Genomic DNA, 18,393 nt, shown 5'->3' with positions numbered 1-18,393 from the left:
CCCGGAGAGGCAGGGCTGACAAGGCGAGGATTGTTTTTCTCCCCTGGTGTGAAGCATGTTGACTTGCTGTTGATAGATGGTGGGTTGATATTAATTAAAATGCAGGCAGGTGTGAGGGTGCCTCTTAGAGTTGTGCTTTCTCTCAGGGGAGGGGTAAGCATTCAACTCTGTTTTGTAGCCATAGCAGGAAGAATATCCTGTCTTCTTGCCCTCCCCTCCAGCTCCTGAGAGCAGATGTGACTTGGAGGAAATGATCTGGATTTCCCTGTCACTGGCAGAGGCAGGTCACAGGAGCACCAGGCTCCAGGTGAGAAGCACCATCAGGCCCTCCATCCTGGTGGCCGCAGTGAGAGGAGGGGCAGGGCTCTTCACACCTTCCTTATACTTTGAGGTTTTCTGAGATTCTGCCTTTGGAGAATGTGCTCCAGGGAGGACTTGTCTTTTCTGCTTTTTGCCAGCTCTGCCTCTGACTCCCATAGGCAGGACTGGGTTGCAGAGGACTTCCTGAGAGGGAGGAGTTCAATGTTCTAAAGTAGAGCACACAGGGAAGTACTGAGACCAAGCACCACAAACCACAGTACAGGGTCTGTGTCCAGAGGTCCAGGGGCTGGGGCTTGAACTTGGGAGAACTTGAGACAGGAGCAAGGGCAGAACAGGAATAAGAAGGCTGAGCAAAGACTGATTGTTGCACACAGCCACACAGCCAATGCCCAGTTCAGCCCTATGGCCAGAGTCTTCCTGTCCCTTGGACCAACATGGTCTGTAAGAGGACATAGATGAATGCCAATATCCTCCTTCTTGTCTCTTTCTGCAGGAATGGTTCTGAGGATTCCTAATTCTGAGGTGTTAGTATTTGACATGGTAGCAACTATTGGGGATCCCTGCAGTCAGGCGACATGATTAAAATGCTAGAACTGAGATTCAAACACCTCGTTTTTACAAGCTGAAGCCGCAAGCCACTTCTCTGTTTCCTGAAACCTTATTTGAACAGGAGTCGGTGAGACATCTCAAGAGCAAGTCCCTCCATTGCCCTACCTCTGCTAACCTCTCAGAAAAAAACAGGGAAATATCTGTGAAGGGAGAGAGGAATAGAGAGCAAGCTGCAGGCCTAAGACTTGGTCCCTGATCTCACAACCAGAACCACAGAAGTTAATCTTCCACTTTCCAGGACTGTTTACTTGTTTGCAGAAAGGAATAACTGAGATTATGAATTATCCCTCTCTTCCTCTCTCCCTCCCTTCCCTTCTTTCTTCTTTCCTTTCTTCCTTCATTCCCAACTTTCGTCCTCCTGTAGCTACAGGGATAATTTGACAATCTGCATTTGGGGTTCTTAAATATGTGTAATCGCTTCTCCAACATCTGACCTGTAAATCAGCTTTAATGAGGATTGTTGGAAAACATTCTTTAGGGATGGCAACGAATTGTGATACGAATTGAACCAAGCTTTCTTGCAGACCTAATAGCTAGAACTGTTAACAATGAGGATTATTTTGGAAGTGTGAAGAAGAGACAAGAAGGTAAAGCAATAAAGAAATCTCTGCAGACTGAAACAGTAGCCTCCTCCATGCCCCATCTCACTTAGTAACACATTTATTAATCCAAAAAGATCAAATCCCTTCCAACAACATGACCAGGATGTCCCATATCTTTAGAATATAATGGACAATATCATTCCAAACTATGTTTCTGGAAATAAACAGTCAATTCAAACAGGACAATGTTTTCTGATATATATGTGTGTGTGTGTGTGTGTGTGTGTGTGTGTGTGTGTGTGTGTGTGTGTGTATATATATATATATATGTATATATCAGGAAAGTTTTTTGATTAATTTTTATTAGGGCAATTCTAGGTTCACAGCAAAATTGAGCAGAAAATTTGTAGTTCCCATATACCTCCTGCTGTGACACATGCATACCCTCCCTACTACCAACCTCTGCCACCAGAATGGTACAGTTGTTACAATTGATGAACACACATTGACACGTTGCTGTCATCCAGAGTTCATAGTTGACATTATGGTTAACTTTTGTTGTTGAACATTCCATGGGTTTTGGCAATTATATCCACCATTATAGTATCATACTAAATAGTTTCGCTTCCCTAAATATTTTATGATCCACCTACTTAATCCTTTCCTTCCTCCTACGTCTTGGCAGCCACTGATCTTTTTACTGTCTCCATAGTTGTGCCTTTTTCAGAATGTCCTATAGTTGTACTCATACAATATGTAATCTTTTCAGATTGGCTTCTTTTACTTATAATACACATTTCAGTTCCCTCTATGTCTTAGCTTATTTCTTTTTAATACTGAATATTAGTCCATCATCTGGGTATACCACAGTTTATCCATTCAGCTACTGAAGGACAGCTTGGTTACTTCCAAGTTTTGGCAATTATGAATAAAGCTACTCTAAGCATGCATGTATTGGTTTTGGGTAAAATGTAAGTTTTTCCCCTTTTGGCTAACTACCAAGGGCAGCAGTTGCTGGATCATATGGTCAAAATATGTTTTGTTTTATAAGAAACTGCCTAATCATCTTTCAAAGTGGCTGTACAGTTATGCAGTCCCAGTAACAATGAGTGAGTTCCTGTTGCTTCATATTCTTGCTAGTGTTTGATGTTGTCAGTGTTCTGGATAATGCCATTCTCCTAGGTGTGTAACAGCATCTCTTTGTTGTTGTAATTTCATTTCCCTAATGACATATGACATGGACCATGTTTTCACATGCTTATTTGCCATCTGTCCATCTTTGTTGGTGACGTGTCTATTGAGGTTTTTGGCCCATTTTTTAATCTGGTTGTTGGTTTCCTTATTGTTGAGTTGTAAGAGTTCTATATATTTCGGACAGCACTCCCTTATCAGACATGTCTTTTGCAAATATTTTATTCCAGTCTGTGGTTTGTCTTCTTATCCTCTTGACACTGTCTTTTACAAACCTGAAGTTTTTACTTTTATAAAGTTCAGCTTATCAGCTATTTTCACTGATTCTTTCTTTAGTATTGTATCAAAAGTCATCACCAAGCCCAACATCATCTCTATTTTCTCCTGTATTATCTTTCAGGAAATATAATTTTAACTTCAACCTTTTGTTCAGAGACTCTGCTCTTTTCTGAAACTTCTACCACCTGTGTCAGATTTTGTCACCATATATTAACTAATGGAAGAATACTGAACAAGGTAAGGGAAGGCCCATATTCTCTTGACCAAGTTTTTTCATAGCTCCTTGGATGACAAAACCTGACCTGACCGAAACCACCATTGCAGAATTGTAACTGAAACAGTAAAACAGATCTGACCTAACCAACTCCTTCTTGTCTTTAACCTCTAAGCTGTCCTTATTCATTCCTGGGCGTAGGCTGAACTAATTTTGGGAGGAACTTAGTTTATAGTTTAAAACTAAAATGATAACAGGTCTTTCCCAAGCACACCCACTTCTTGCCTAGGGATGAGACTGCCTTTTTAGGACTAACAAATTATACAAAAGATTAGAAATTATGGTTTAAGAGTCATGCACCTGGAGGTTACAAGGTTCTGATCCTTCCTAAATTGCTCTGGGGAATAACATCACTATTGTAAGGTCTAAGATCACTGCCTGAGATCTTTTGCAGACCTTGTACTTAATGGATCAACTGGAACCACCCAGACTGATAAACCAGTTCATCTGATCTTGTGGCCTTCACCCAGGAACTGACTTAGCACAAGACAGCTTCGAGTTTCCATGATTTCATCTCCAACCTGACCAATCAGCAGTCCTGACCCACTGGCTGCCCCACACCCACCAAATTATTCTTAAAAACTCGTATTCCCCAATGCTTGCAGAGATTGATTTGAGTAATAATAAAACGCTGGTCCCCTGCACAGCTGGCTTTGCATGAATTACTCTTTCTCTATTGCAATTCTCTGTCTCGATAAATCGGCTTTGTCTAGGCAGTGGGCAAGGCGAACCCATTGCATGATTATATTACCTGGGAAAGCCTGATCATCTTTATTCCATTTTGTCAGCATTTAAACATTTTTATATGTTTGATCATGTAACATATACTGCATGTCCTTTATCAATGTTCTAAGATAAATTTTTTAACAGTGTAATTCTAAATACATCTAATCCCAAGTGTTTAAGAAAAGAGTTTGTGTATTTGGAATATGTAATCTTAGAGAGAGACACAAAGTGAGTGAGTTTCTGAATGACAATAAACAACAAAGTCTCAATATTACTTTCATTAAAGAATCTTCAGACTAATATGCCTTTTGCAAATTTAACATTTTTTTTTAGTTTTTCAAATGATTAATGCAATAAGAAGGTTAATAACCATCTATTTCAGATGACAAGATATTCTTTCTCTGGAATTAAACTGGAAGATTGAACTGGCCTACAGATGTGCTAATTAAAATGCTGTAGTATTTGTTAGAACTGATAGCAATGCAAGTCTCAGTAATGACATTGGAAACTGTTGTTGCCCCGAATTGTGGTCATAGTCTATTCATGCTGATATAAAATAATATCTAAGGCTAGATAATTTCTAAGAACAGAAATGTATTTCTCGCAATTGAGGAGGCTGGGAAGTCTAAGATAAAAGAGTGGGCAGGTTTGGTGTCTGGTGAGGGAAGCCCTCTACTTCCAAAATGGCACTTTGATGTTGACTTCTCTGGAGGGGAGAAACACATTGTTCTCACATGGTAGAAGGTGAAAGGACAAGAGCCTAACACAGGCTTTTTAAAATCTCTTCTAGAAGGGCCTAAATCCCATTCAAAAGAAAAAAGCCTTCATGCTCTGATCTCCTCTTAAATGCCCACCTCTTAATCTCGTTACGTTGTCAACAAGAGAATTTCGGAGACACATTCAAATCATAGCAGTTATCTTAGAAAAACTAACAGAAAAACTGAGAATTTGCATTAATCCTGGAAAGAGTCAAACTTTTAAAGGACACATCAAAGAACAGGGCCTAGAGCTAAGCCACGAAGGGGGAAAGTAGACCATAATGATCAGCAAAGTTCAAGAGCAGCCAGGTCTGGGACTAGGTTAGAGTGGTTTTCTGCTGAAAGGTGTAGTATAATTTGGGCCACTTTTATTCTTCCATCCTGTTCCCCCATCATGGTTTTGCTCTCAACTATAATGTAGTGCCCCAGGATTGTGTGCATTCTACTCATTCCAAGTGGCTTCCAAATAGCGTATTCTTCCCAAGTACACCTTAATTCTTTAAAAGGTAATAAGCTAAAGAAATATCAATTGCATATAAAAATTTACTGGTCCAAATATAAGGAGATTGTTCCTATGAATCAAAACTAATATTTCCCTATTTAATAGATAAATTTTTGTTAACAAATAAGGAATTTAAAGATATTATAATCCATGCTCTTATTTAGGTTTAAGAGGACAATGCATCTATCAAAAAAGGCACATCAGGACTGGTAGGGTGGCTCACACCTATAATCCCAGCACTTTGAAAGGCCAAGACAAGAGGATCACTTGAGCCCAGGAATTTGAGACCAGCCTGGGCAACAAAGTGAGATGTATTGCTAAAAAAAAGAGTCTTAAAAAACTACTCAGGCCTGGTGGTGAATGCCTGTGTAGTCCCAGCTATTCAGGTGGCTGAGGCAGGAGAATTGTTTGTGCTCAGGATTTCAAGGCCACAGTGGAGTATGATTGCACTACTGCTTTCCATCCTAGGTGACAGAGCAAGACTACCTAAAAAAATAAAATAATAATAATAAAAAAAGAACTTCTGAGATAAGAAAAAATTCTAGATACAAAATATGGTTATAAAATATTTACAGAAAACATAATGAAGTGGTGAATGGTTGATTTATATAAATTATCCCAGAATTCACAGGAAATTTGTATAAATAAAAATGATGAACAAAAATGTGATAAAAGTGAAGACTATTCTTCACTTTTATTCTAGAAGATATAATCCATTTATAATAGAATTTCAGAAAGTGAAATGACGCATATGGAAGAATAATACAAAATAGAAACAGACTTCTCTGTACAAAGGAAAAATTAAGATTTGTAGAATCAAATTCCCAGTTGAACACTCAGGTAAAGCTGGTAAAAGAAAACATGCTTTTTGATATATCTAATAACATATTTGAATTTCAAGGATCAAAAACATCTGAGAATTTTTGGCAAAAAATGAGTAATTGAACACATGCCTTTAGTTTTACTTCCCCTTAAAATCTCACCAACACGACAGCAAAAAAAATAAAAATAAAATGTTTAAAGACAATAATTGAAAATGGCAAAGAAAAATAGAACAACAGTAGCAAAAAAAAAAAAAAAATTGGGAAGCTGGGCAGTAGGTGGAGAAGTGTAACAGACACAGCTGACTGACAAAAGCAAGATTCTAAGCTGCTGGCAGGAAAACCCAAGAAGAACACGTTCCCATCACAGAACTCAAACCCTCAGGAATCAGTAGCTCCCACACTGATGGGGGCGGGGTGGATGATGTTAAGAAGAAGCTAAAGTAAAGACTGGTTAAATTATGTTGAGAATTCAAATAGCAGTATAAGCCTGCTATTTAGAGTTACAGAAGTACGTTTTTCAAAATCAGCTAAAAAATTTGAAAGTAGTTGCCTTTGTGGAGCAGTGAATAAGACAGGGAGAGGGTTTATATTATTTTAAGTTACAAGTCTTCCAGAACTATTCGGCTTTTCAAATTATCAGTATGCCTATGGTGAAGAAAAATAAAAACCTAATTGAAAAGTTCTGTAAATAATTAAGGAGGGGAAAATAGAATTTGTTTGTAAAAATAAAAATAATTAAGTTGTCAACAGACTCTTGTTCTGCAATTCTAAATGCCAGAAGACAATGGAGCAATGTCTATAGAATTTTGAAAGGAAATTGTGAAAAATTTCTGAACCTGGAAAAACTGTCAATATAAAAGGGCTGGAAAAATGATTTAGAAAGTAAAACCACCCCGTCTTTATTAAGAAGAAGAAGAAAAAGAAGAAAAAAAAAAAAAAAAAAAAAAAACTCAAGCAATTCTCTGCCTGTCTGAGAAATTAAGAAAAATGAAGCTGTTATTTATGGAGAAAATGTAATAAGAAGGAAATGGATGATAAAGACGGTAGTATTTCAAAAATAAATGTTAGCATCTTAATATTTGTAAAAGGCAAATACAAAGCCTAATGCTAATTTTTAAAAATTCTTAAAGGGGTAGAAGTATAATGTATTATGGAATTATAGTTTTAGCATCTAAATTTTAAAAACCCATATTCTGAGTGAGAACATGCAGTGTTTGATTTTAAATAAATAAATAAATAAATAAACCCATATTCTGTCACAAACGTGTGCTATAAAGGAGAAATAGCAAGAAAAAAACGTATGTTTCAATGGTTAAACAGACAGTTTTTTATTTATGTATCAATCCCTCTCCTAGTGGTTACTGGGGTTTATGGGTGAGGGTGGGGTAGGGGACTCAATAGATAATGCTTATGTGTTTCACTGTAACACAAAAATTAAAGTTTAATATGCCTGAAGAACAAACAATGTAATCATCAGTATAAAAGAGAGTAGATATTTTTCTAAAAATATAACTTTTAAAAAAGCATATAATGTGCAAAACATAAAGTTATTTACATACTGTTTATAGCAAATGTTTTAAAACTAAGTTGATCTAGAAAGGTTCACAGGAGTACAGATTTATTAAAGCAATGCCAAAAAAAGAGGCAGGGATGCATATAGTACTATTAGAACTCAAATTAAAATTCATGTAACAGCACATAAAGGAAGTAGAATGTTACTGAATATCGATTAGACAATATAACCTAAAATGAAGTTATAATTACTAATGCTAATCTACTAAATAACAAGGCATTAAAATACTTTAAAATGCTGTTAGAGAAATTGATGAAAGTTAATTGTACTGACAGATTTAAAGACTATTTTTCACAGCACAACTAGCAAGTGAAGAAAGTAAAAAATAAGTTGAAAATTTGTCTTAAATGATCAAATGGAGAATTGTATACACTCCAAACAGAAAACACATTACTTTTCAAAGTTCATGACATTTTCACAAAAATATTTATATGCTAGGCTAAAAAAAAAAGTGAATAAATTTTTTCACATTTGAGCCACACATTCTACACCGTAACAATGCAGTGCAATAAAAGTACACATAAACATAAAAGGTAATCTCCTCTCCAATGTAACTTCTATGTCAAAGAGTTAGTTAAAACTGAAATTATGAACTATTTTAAAAACAATAAAATTGCAGCTAACGTATGAAGATAGGAAGAGCAGTAATAGAGAGAGGAGTATTATTAGCATATTGTTAAACAATGATGGAAGAAACCAAACAAGCTGTGCATCCAACTTAAGGAGAGAAAACATGTAAGTAGCAAATAAAACCTAAGAAAAGCTGAAGGTATATAAAATAAGAGATTAAATAAATAGGAGATAAAACAGAGTTGACAAACTTAACAGATTTTTTTTCTCTCAATTTTGATATCCTTCTAGCAATGCAAATCAGGAGGAAAAATGATAGAAAATAAAAATGTGCAACAGTAGGCATGAGAAAGGGGGTAAAACCAAATATACAAAAGAGTTTTAAATAACTAATAATGCCCTGTATATCTGCATGGAAAAACATTTAGACACAAAACACTTAGACACAAAATTGAACCAAAGGAAGTTAAAAAAACAGAATACTGTGTTTGGTTTTAGCTCTAACATGTAAAGAGCTTGGAAGATGCTACACTCCACCCTTATGATAAATAAACTGAAGAAACTGAAAATCAACAGCTTTTCTCAGATAAATCAGGGAATAAAGTTGCAGAGGAAACTACTGCCTCAAAATCTGAAGAGACAGGTAAATCCAGAGAATCAAAGCTGGGATCAGCTTACCCGAAGCAGAAGCTGCTGCAGCCAACAACTGGCAAGAACAATAAAATGATAATTTTGATGAATAGCTGGAGGTGAAAGTGAACTAACTAGAAAATGAGAAACTCCTAGGGGGTCGCAGTCTTAGGGGTCCTGATGTGCTTCTGAGTCCTACTTCCAGAAACTCCACGAGATTTTCAGGATGAATCAAGAAAGATCTCCTGGCTCTGGCACAGGGAGGGAAGAGTAACCACTGTGAAACACACAGTGAATTCTCCCTTACAAAGGCCTCCTCTCAAGGGGGAAGGACTTTGCCTTTTATCAAACCTGGGGAAAGGGATTTCTCCCACTTGTAGGCTTTCTGTCTCACAGAAGTGGGAAGAACAATCTAAGAAACACTTATGAAGGTCACTGCCAGGAGCACAGGTCCACCAACATGCAGAGATTTTATAATAAATTATAGAAACCTTCCCCTCCCCCATAAACTGCATGACCACTCCAATAAGGCTCCAATGTAATAACAATGGATTATAGCTAACAGGGATTATACATAACTGACTCAGTTGAGGAAGTGCTCACAAGGAAACCCAAAGATAACGGGAGAAACATAAACAAGGACATAAAAGAAATTTGAAGCCTCTAGTACCTACATTAAACACAGCCAAGTGGGTGAAGGACATGAACAAACACTTTTCAAAAGAAGACATATATAAGGTCAACAAACATGGAAAAAAGCTCATCATCATTGGTCATTAGAGAAACGCACCTCAAAACCACATTGAAATACCATCTCACGCCAGTTAGAATGGCAATCATCAAAAAATCTGGTGACAGATGCTGGAGAGAATGTGGAGAAATAGAAACACTTTTACACTGTTGGTGGGAGTGTAAATTAGTTCAACCATTGTGGAAGACAGTGTGGTGATTCCTCAAGGACCTAGAAACAGAAATTCCATTTGACCCAGCAATCCCATTACTGGGTATATATCCAAAGGATTATAAATCGTTCTATTATAAAGACACATGCACACGTATGTTCATTGTGGCACTGTTTACAATAGCAAAGACCTGGAACCAACCCAAATGCCCATCGATGATAGACTGGACAAGGAAAATGTGGCACATATGCACCATGGAATACTATGCAGCCATAAAAAATGATGAGTTTGTGTCCTTTGTAGGGATATGGATGAATCTAGAAACCATCATTCTCAGCAAACTGACACAAGAATGGAAAATCAAACACCGCATGTTCTCATTCATAGGCGGGTGTTGAACAATGAGAACACATGGACACAGGGAGGGGAGCATCACACACTGGGGTCTGTTGGGAGAGACTAGGGGAGGGAGAGCACCTGGAGGTAGGGAGCTTGGGGAGGGATAACCTGGGGAGAAATGCCAGATATAGGTTAAGAGGAGATGGAGGCAGCAAACCACATTGCCATGTATGTACCTATGCAACAATCCTGCGTGATCTGCACAGGTACCCCAAAACCTAAAGTACAATTAAAAAAAGAAAAAAGAATTTTATATATATATATATATATACATACATATATAAACACAGCCTAATTCCTAACCAGTTTAGCACAAATCCTTAAACTCAGGCCTATTTACATCAGCTTCTAACATATAATATGCCTGACATTCAGTAAAAAATTGCAAAATGAACCAAAAAGCAAGAAAAATTCCATCTAGGAGATAAAGCAAGCATCATCAAAGCAGATTTAGATATAACACAGATGTTGGAATTATCAGACAGGAAATGTAAAATAACTATGATAAATGCATTAGGACCATGATGGAGAAAGTAGACAACATGCAAAACAGTTGGGTAATATAAGAGGAGAAATGAAAATCCTAAGGCAGAATTTTAAAAATTTCTGGAAATAAAAACACTGTAATAGAAATGAAGAATGCTGCCTTTGATCATCAATACATTGTCATACCTTATCAGTAGACTGGACATTATTGAAAGAACCAATGATCTTGAAGATATGTCAATAGAAACTTCCCAAACTGAAATGCAAAGATGAAAAATAATGAAAAAGAAGAGAAATAGCCAAGAACTGTGAGACAATTTCAAAAAGGGTAACATACACATAATTGAAACACCAGAAAAAAAAAAGAGAAATCAAAGAAGATGTATTTAAAGTAATGACTTGGTAGCTTCAAAAACTAATCAGTAAACATAACCACATGAGATAGAAAGCTCAGGGAACACCTGACAGGATAAATCCCCCAAAACCAACACCAAGACATAGTATATTCAGCATACACCAAAAAAAAAAAAAAAAAAAAAAAAAAAAAAAAAAAAAAAAAAAAAAAAAAAATCAAAAGAAACCAGAGGGAGGCCGAGGCGGGTGGATCACGAGGTCTAGAGATCGAGACCATCCTGGTCAACATGGTGAAACCCCGTCTCTACTAAAAATACAAAAAATTAGCTGTGTATGGTGGTGCGTGCCTGTAATCCCAGCTACTCAGGAGGCTGAGGCAGGAGAATTGCCTGAACCCAGGAGGCGGAGGTTGCAGTGAGCCGAGATCGCGCCATTGCACTCCAGCCTGGGTAACAAGAGCGAAACTCCGTCTCAAAAAAAAAAAAAAAGTTCTTGTCAGAAACCATGCAATCAAAGCCAGGCATGGTGGCTTATGCCTGTAATCCCAGCACTTTGGGAGGCCAAGGCAGGTGGATTACTTAAGGTCAGAAGTTTGAGACCAGCCTGGCCAAAGTGGTAAAAACTCATCTCTACTAAAAATACAAAAATTAGCTGGGTATCATGGTATATGTCTGTAATCCCAGCTACGTAGGAGGCTGAGGTGGAAGAATCACTTGAACCCAGGAGGCAGTGGTTGCAGTGAGCTGAGATCACACCACTTCACTCCAGCCTCTGCGATAAAGCAAGACTGTCTCAACACAAAAACAAAAATGAAACAAAACAAAAACCCATGCAATCAAGAAGAGAGTGGAATAAAATATTTAAAATGTCGAAGGAAAAAAGCCATCGGTATAGAATTCTATAGTTAGTAAAACTAACTTTCAAAAGAGATAGAGAAATAAAGACTTTCTCAGGCAAAGATAACTGAGTCAATTCACTGCCAGCAGAAGTCTCACAAAAGAAGATATACAGATGGCAAATAAACACGTGAAAAGATGTTCAACATCATTTGTCATGAAAGAATTGCAAATTAAAACAACAAAGAAATACTACTACAATCCTATTAGAATGGCTAAAATCCCAAAGTACTGACAATACCAATTGCTAGCTAGGATATGGAACAACAGGAACTCTTAATCATTACCTATGAGAATGCAAAATTGTAAACTCAATTTGAAAGACAGTTTGGCTGTACTTATAAATCAAAACATAACTTTATAAAACTATCCAATAACCTCATTGCTGTTTACTTAATTGATTCAAAAACTTATGTCCTCACAAAAATCAAACACAAATGTTGATAACAGCTTTATTCATAACCAACAAAAGCTGGAAGTAACCAAAATGTCCTTCGATTGGTGAATGAATAAACAAACTGTTGTATATATGATAGAATACTATTCAGTAATAAAATAAAATGAATTATTAAGCCATGAGAAGACCTGAATGCCAAATATATATTGCTAAGTGAAAGCAGCCAGTTTGAAAAGTATTTGAAAAGTATTGTATTACTCCAATTATGTGACGATCTAGAAAAGGAAAAACTATAGCATTGGTCAAAAGTTCAGTTTGCCATAGGGAAGGATAAAAGGGTAAGGTTAAATAGAAGAAGCAGAGGAGATATTTTAGGACTGTGAAACGATTCTGTATGATACTGTAATTGTAGATGTCATAAACTAGGCATTTGCCAAAACCCATAGAATCTGATAGCCCAAAGAGTGAATCTTAATGCATGCACATTTTAAAAAATTACTTAGGAGGTCTGAAATCCCAGGACAGAATGCAGAATGTAATGAAAAAAATCTGTTTTACAAATATATGAAACAACTGCACTGAAGGTGATAGGTAAAAGAAGTGCTGATCTAACTAGTTTTGGAAATAAGTAGAATCTATAAGACCAAGGGCAAAATAAACTGAACAAGGCATTGTACTCTGTTGGTAAGATTAATTCCTCTGCCATATGATCACTGTTAATAACAGCAATGATAAGCCATGTTAATATTGTGTATACCCTTGATATGATGTGATCAAAATTGTATTTTTACCTCTAGGGTCTACCTCCTAAATAAAACCCATGACCCAAGTCTAATCATAAGAAAAACATCTGACAAAACTCCATAGACGAACAGTCTACAAAATGCCTGATGAGAGCTCAAAGCTGTCAAGGTCATCAAAAATAAGGAAAATCTGGATACTGTCACAGCCAAAAGGAGCCTAAGGCGATATAGTGAGTAAATTTAATTCGATATCCTGAATAACATTCTGGCAGAGAAAAAAGATATTAGTTTACTTGTGCCACTGTAGCAAAATATCACAGAGTAATGATCTAATCCCCTCCTAAAAGATCCACCTCTTAACAGTATCACATAGGTGATTAAATTATAACACATACATTTTGGGAGACATTCAGATAATACCAGGTAAAAATCAGGGAAATGTGAATAAATATGGACTTAATAATGGAGTTAATAATAATGTAAAATATTGGTTAATTAATAGTAACAAATGTATCATACAAATGTAAGGTGTTAATAATAATGGAAACTGGGTGTGGGGTATATGGGAACTCTCTGTACTATCTTGGCAATTTTTCTGTAAATGTAAAATGTTCTTAAGATAAGTTTATTGGGCCAGGTACAGTGGCTTACACCTGTAATCCCAGCACTTTGGGAGGTGAAGGTGAGTGGACTACCTGAGGTCAGGAGTTCCGAGATCAGCCTGATCAACATAGTGAAGCCCCATCTCTATTAAAAATACAAAATTATCTGGTTGTGGTGGCTCATTCCTGTAATCCCAGCTACTTGCGAGGCTAAGGCAGGAGAATCGCTTGAACCTAAGAGGTGGAGGTTTCAGTGAGCGAAGATCACGCCTTTGCACTCCAGCCTCGGTATCATGAGTGAAATTCCAATTCAAAAACAAAAAGTTTTAAAATAGAGTAGATTAATGCACTGTAGTAGCAACTGAGACTCTAGGAGCCAGTAATTTTTCAGGTGGAGTCTATCAAACTTAAAAGAATAAAATATTTATGTGTTCTAAACATATTTTCACATTGAGCATAGATGACTGGAAATGTATTACTTTTCTCCAAAGCACTGAAAAAGACAGAAAACCTCTCAATTCATTTTATGAAGCTAACATAAACTTGATAATAAAATTGAACAAAAACAATACATATATCACAAATATAAAACCGTAGAACTCTGTAGTACAATTATATTTATGGTTTCAGATGAGAAATCCTATAACACAGTAACAAAATAAATGCATTGGCATTTAAAAAAAATAAAATATGGTTCTCTGGAATAACTATTTGTGCCCTCCCCAACCAAATTCAGATGTTGAAACCTAATCCCCAATGTGAGGGTGTTTGGACACAGGGCCTTTGGAAGGTAATTAGGTCATAAGGGTGGGGCCCTCATGAATGAGATTAGTGCTCATATAGAGTTCCAGAGAGATCCCTCATCTGTTGTGCTCTGTGAGGTTGCAGAGAAAGGAAAATCATATATATATACATATGTGTATATATATATATATATATATATATATACACATATGTATAGGTATATATATATATATATATATAGAGAGAGAGAGAGAGAGAGAGTAATCTTTTGTGTGTGTGTATGTGTGTGTGTGTGTGTGTGTGTGTCTGTGTGTGTGTATAAAGTAATCCTTTGCTACTGTATTAGGTAAATATTATGGGTTGAATATTTATGTTTCCCCAAAATTTGTATGCTGAAGCCCTAACCCCCAATGTCATGGTATTTGAGGGTAAGGTTTTGGGGAAGTAATTAGGTTTAAATTAGGTTGTTAGGGTGGTACTCTCATGATGGAATTTGTGCCTTTATGAGAAAAGAAAGAGAGAGAGAGATCACACAGGGAGAAGTCAGCCTTCTGCAAGCTAAGAGGAGAGCCTTCCCCAGAAACCTACCACGCTGGCACCCTGATCTCAAACTTCCTGGTGTCCACACCTGTGAGAAATAAATGTCTGTCCTTTAAGCTGCCCAGTCTCTGGTATTTTGTTATAGTAGCCTTAGCAGATGAAGACCAGTAGGTACTATAAATTGAGTAATCCTTACCCAAAATGCTGGCTGGGTGTGTTGGCTCACGCCTGTAATCCCAGCACTTTGGGAGGCCAAGAAGGGCAGATCACTTGAGGTCAGGATACTGAGACTAGCCTGGCCAATGTGGTGACACCCTGTCTCCACTAAAATACAAAAATTAGCTGGGTGTGGTGGTGGTGGTGGGGGTTGCCTGTAATCCCAGCTACTCTGGAGGCTGAGGCAGGAGAATTGCTTGAACTCCGGAGGTGGAGGTTGCTGTGAGCCGATCTCACCACTGCACTACAGCCAGGGTGACAGAGCAAGACTCCCTCTCAAAAACAAACAAAAACAAACAAAACCAAAGTGCTGGACCTCAGAAGTGTTTCAGATTTTTGAATATTTGCATATACATCATGAGACATCTTGGGGATGGGATCCAAGTCTAAACATGAAATTCATTTCCATTTTATGTATACCTTATTCACATATCATGAAGGTAATTTTATACAATATTTTCAATATTTTTACACACCCATCACATAAGATATGGAATTTTCCACTGGTAGCATCATGTTGGCACTCAAAAAGTTTCAGATTTTGGAGCATTTTGGATTTCAGATTTTCAGATTAGGGATGCTCAATGTGTATTATTACTTTTGTTTTACGTATTTGAGAACCACGTACAAGTGAAATAATTAGCCTAAAATAATAATGACTAATACGTAACCAATGTAGGCTTCAAACCTAGGCTATTTGGCTTCAGAGTCCACAATTTGAACCATTTTAATCTCGATTTCTTTCTTTCCTTCTCATTGTTAAAATTTTAATTAATTTAAGAATAAAATTTAATATGATGTGAATCCCTTATAATTAGAGTGGGAGTTAGGGAAAATTTAATGGGCAGCTGAATCTATTACAAATAATATTTAGTTTTAAAAAAGTAACAATTTTACATTTTATTAGAAGCACTTTCATATGAGTTGTTCAAAAATTCTCCTGCTCCTAAAGGTTTCTCATATTAGACATATGTGTCAAAACAATTATTTAACTAAAAGTTTTCCTACAAATATTATGAGGGAGAAGATAAAATTAACATTGTTTATTGAGGATTAAGATCATCTATCTAGAAAAAAGCAGGAGAATAATTTGAAAAACAATAAAGCTAATAAAGGCATTTGACAAAATATTGTTATCAAATTAATATAAAAATCAGTAACTTCTTTATACAGCAGAAATAGCTATTTAGAAATATATAAAGAAGGGAGAGGAAGCAAAATAATAATAATAAAAGAAATACATAAAGATAAAAGTAATCACATTAACAATAGCAATGAAAGTATAATAAGAAGTAATCTTACCAAGAAATATAATGGATCTATCTTAGAAATATCACAAATTTGACTTAAGGACATAAAAGATGTTAATAAATCAGGAGGCATTTCATGTCTCTAGATTAGAGGCTTCAATATTTTAAAGATGTCATTTCTCCTCAAATTAATTTATACATTTAATACAATCCCAATTAAAATTTGATGAGATTTTTGTTTGGAACTTGACCAAATGACTCCAAAGTTCATTTAGAAGAATAATTGTGTTAGAATAGTCATGAAAAGACCAAGAAAAATGAGTAATGAGATTGACTTTTTCTATCTGAAATTAAATTATCACTGTGGTATAGTGTACCAAAGTAGTCAGATTCATAAAGCTAAAAAATAGTCCAGAAAAATAGTCCAGAAACTGAGCTAAGTATGTATAATAATTTGGTATACATTAATTTGGTCAGTTAAAATATTAGGGAAAGACTCACCTATTTATTAAGTGGATTATTTAATAAAATATGACTGATAGCAAGTGTACAGGCATTTAAAAAAAAAAAAAAAAAACACCTTCAAGCTTTGTACCCATAACTGCTACAAAAATAAATTTTGGTTCTCTCAAAGTTTTAAGCAAAAAAAAAAAAAAACTTATAATACCAAAATATGTAAATATTTATGTAATCCTATGATGGTGAAGAAAATATGCAGACTCAATCGCTTAAAGGAAAAGATTAACAATGCCTTTGACTATGTAAAATTCTATAATTTTTGAATGGAAAAAACAAACCCTGATTTATTTATTCATCTAAATACCACAAAGAACATTAAAAGACAAAATATAAAACTTTTTTGCAAGACATATTACAAACAAAGGTTTAGTTTCCTTAATCTTTTAAGGGTTCATACAAACCAAGATAAAAAGATTATTCCAATAGAAAATGATCTGAAGACATCAGGCAATTCATCAACTAATATACACATAAGGTTTTAGCATTTAAAATGTGCTAAGCCTCACTAGCTATCAAGAAAACATAATTAAAACAACAGTGAGATGACATTTTGTTATGAGGATTATGCTAGCAAACTACTTTCTAGAAGGTTCATTGTGCCAGTTTGAATTTGGTACCAAGTATATGAGAATGCCTGTTTATTCATGCCCTAGCCAACACTGGATACTACTTCAATATTTTTCATCATTTTAAGACTAGTAGGCTTAAACTGTTCTTGTAAAGTTTGAATAAAGATTCACTGCAGCTACTGTTATGGACAGACTTGCAACTGAATTAGTTGAAGCAGCATTGCTGATTCAATCTCACAATAGTCTGTTCCTGTTTTAGACAGTTGTCCCTAACCATTCCTAAACTGATTCCCTGACCAGAAAACAGGTCCTTCTTCTGAGACGTTCATTCTCTTAGAGAAAAGGAGTGACATTCCAGATGCCCACCAGCAGCAGATGAACAGCGGGATCTTGTTTACCATGGAGAAATGTTGATTTCATATTTGTCTGTATGTGTGAGATGAATGCTGGGCATGATTTACTTACTCCAGAAAGTGTTGCCTGTACCGTGGAGACACAGGATAGTTTAAAAGGCAGAGTAATCACAGCACATGCTGTTCATCTTCGGCTGCCTCTGAGAACTGTGAGTGGGCTGATTAACTCTTGCAAAGGCTGGCTGCTGGGAGAAGCTGTCAGCTCCTCTCTGTGTGTCTCTGTTATCCCTGGCTTCTCACTGGCATGAGGTTTCCTGATCCCTCATACCTCACTTTAACCCTGATCCCTTTTGGATAGGGTTGAGAATTAAGTCACTCTCTCTTTTCTGAGTCAAGACTGATGAGATTCCACATTGCTCACCCTCAGATCATTGCCACTTGACACCAGATCTGGAAACCTATCCTTTCAAAATTCGTTGCTGGTTAGTTGTCTTGCCTAAGACAAATCTTTCTTTTTCTCTTTTAGATAGGCCTGTCCATTCCATGATTCAACCTTGGTTCTTTCGTCTTAGTTCTGATTGACTCCCTTGCTAAATACCAGTCTTCCTGTGGGCTGAGACCACT

This window comes from Saimiri boliviensis, chromosome 6 (assembly GCF_048565385.1).
Source record: "Saimiri boliviensis isolate mSaiBol1 chromosome 6, mSaiBol1.pri, whole genome shotgun sequence".
NCBI lineage: Eukaryota > Metazoa > Chordata > Mammalia > Primates > Cebidae > Saimiri > Saimiri boliviensis.
The sequence above is the reverse complement of the archived record's forward strand: the minus strand, read 5'-3'. Positions refer to the sequence as shown.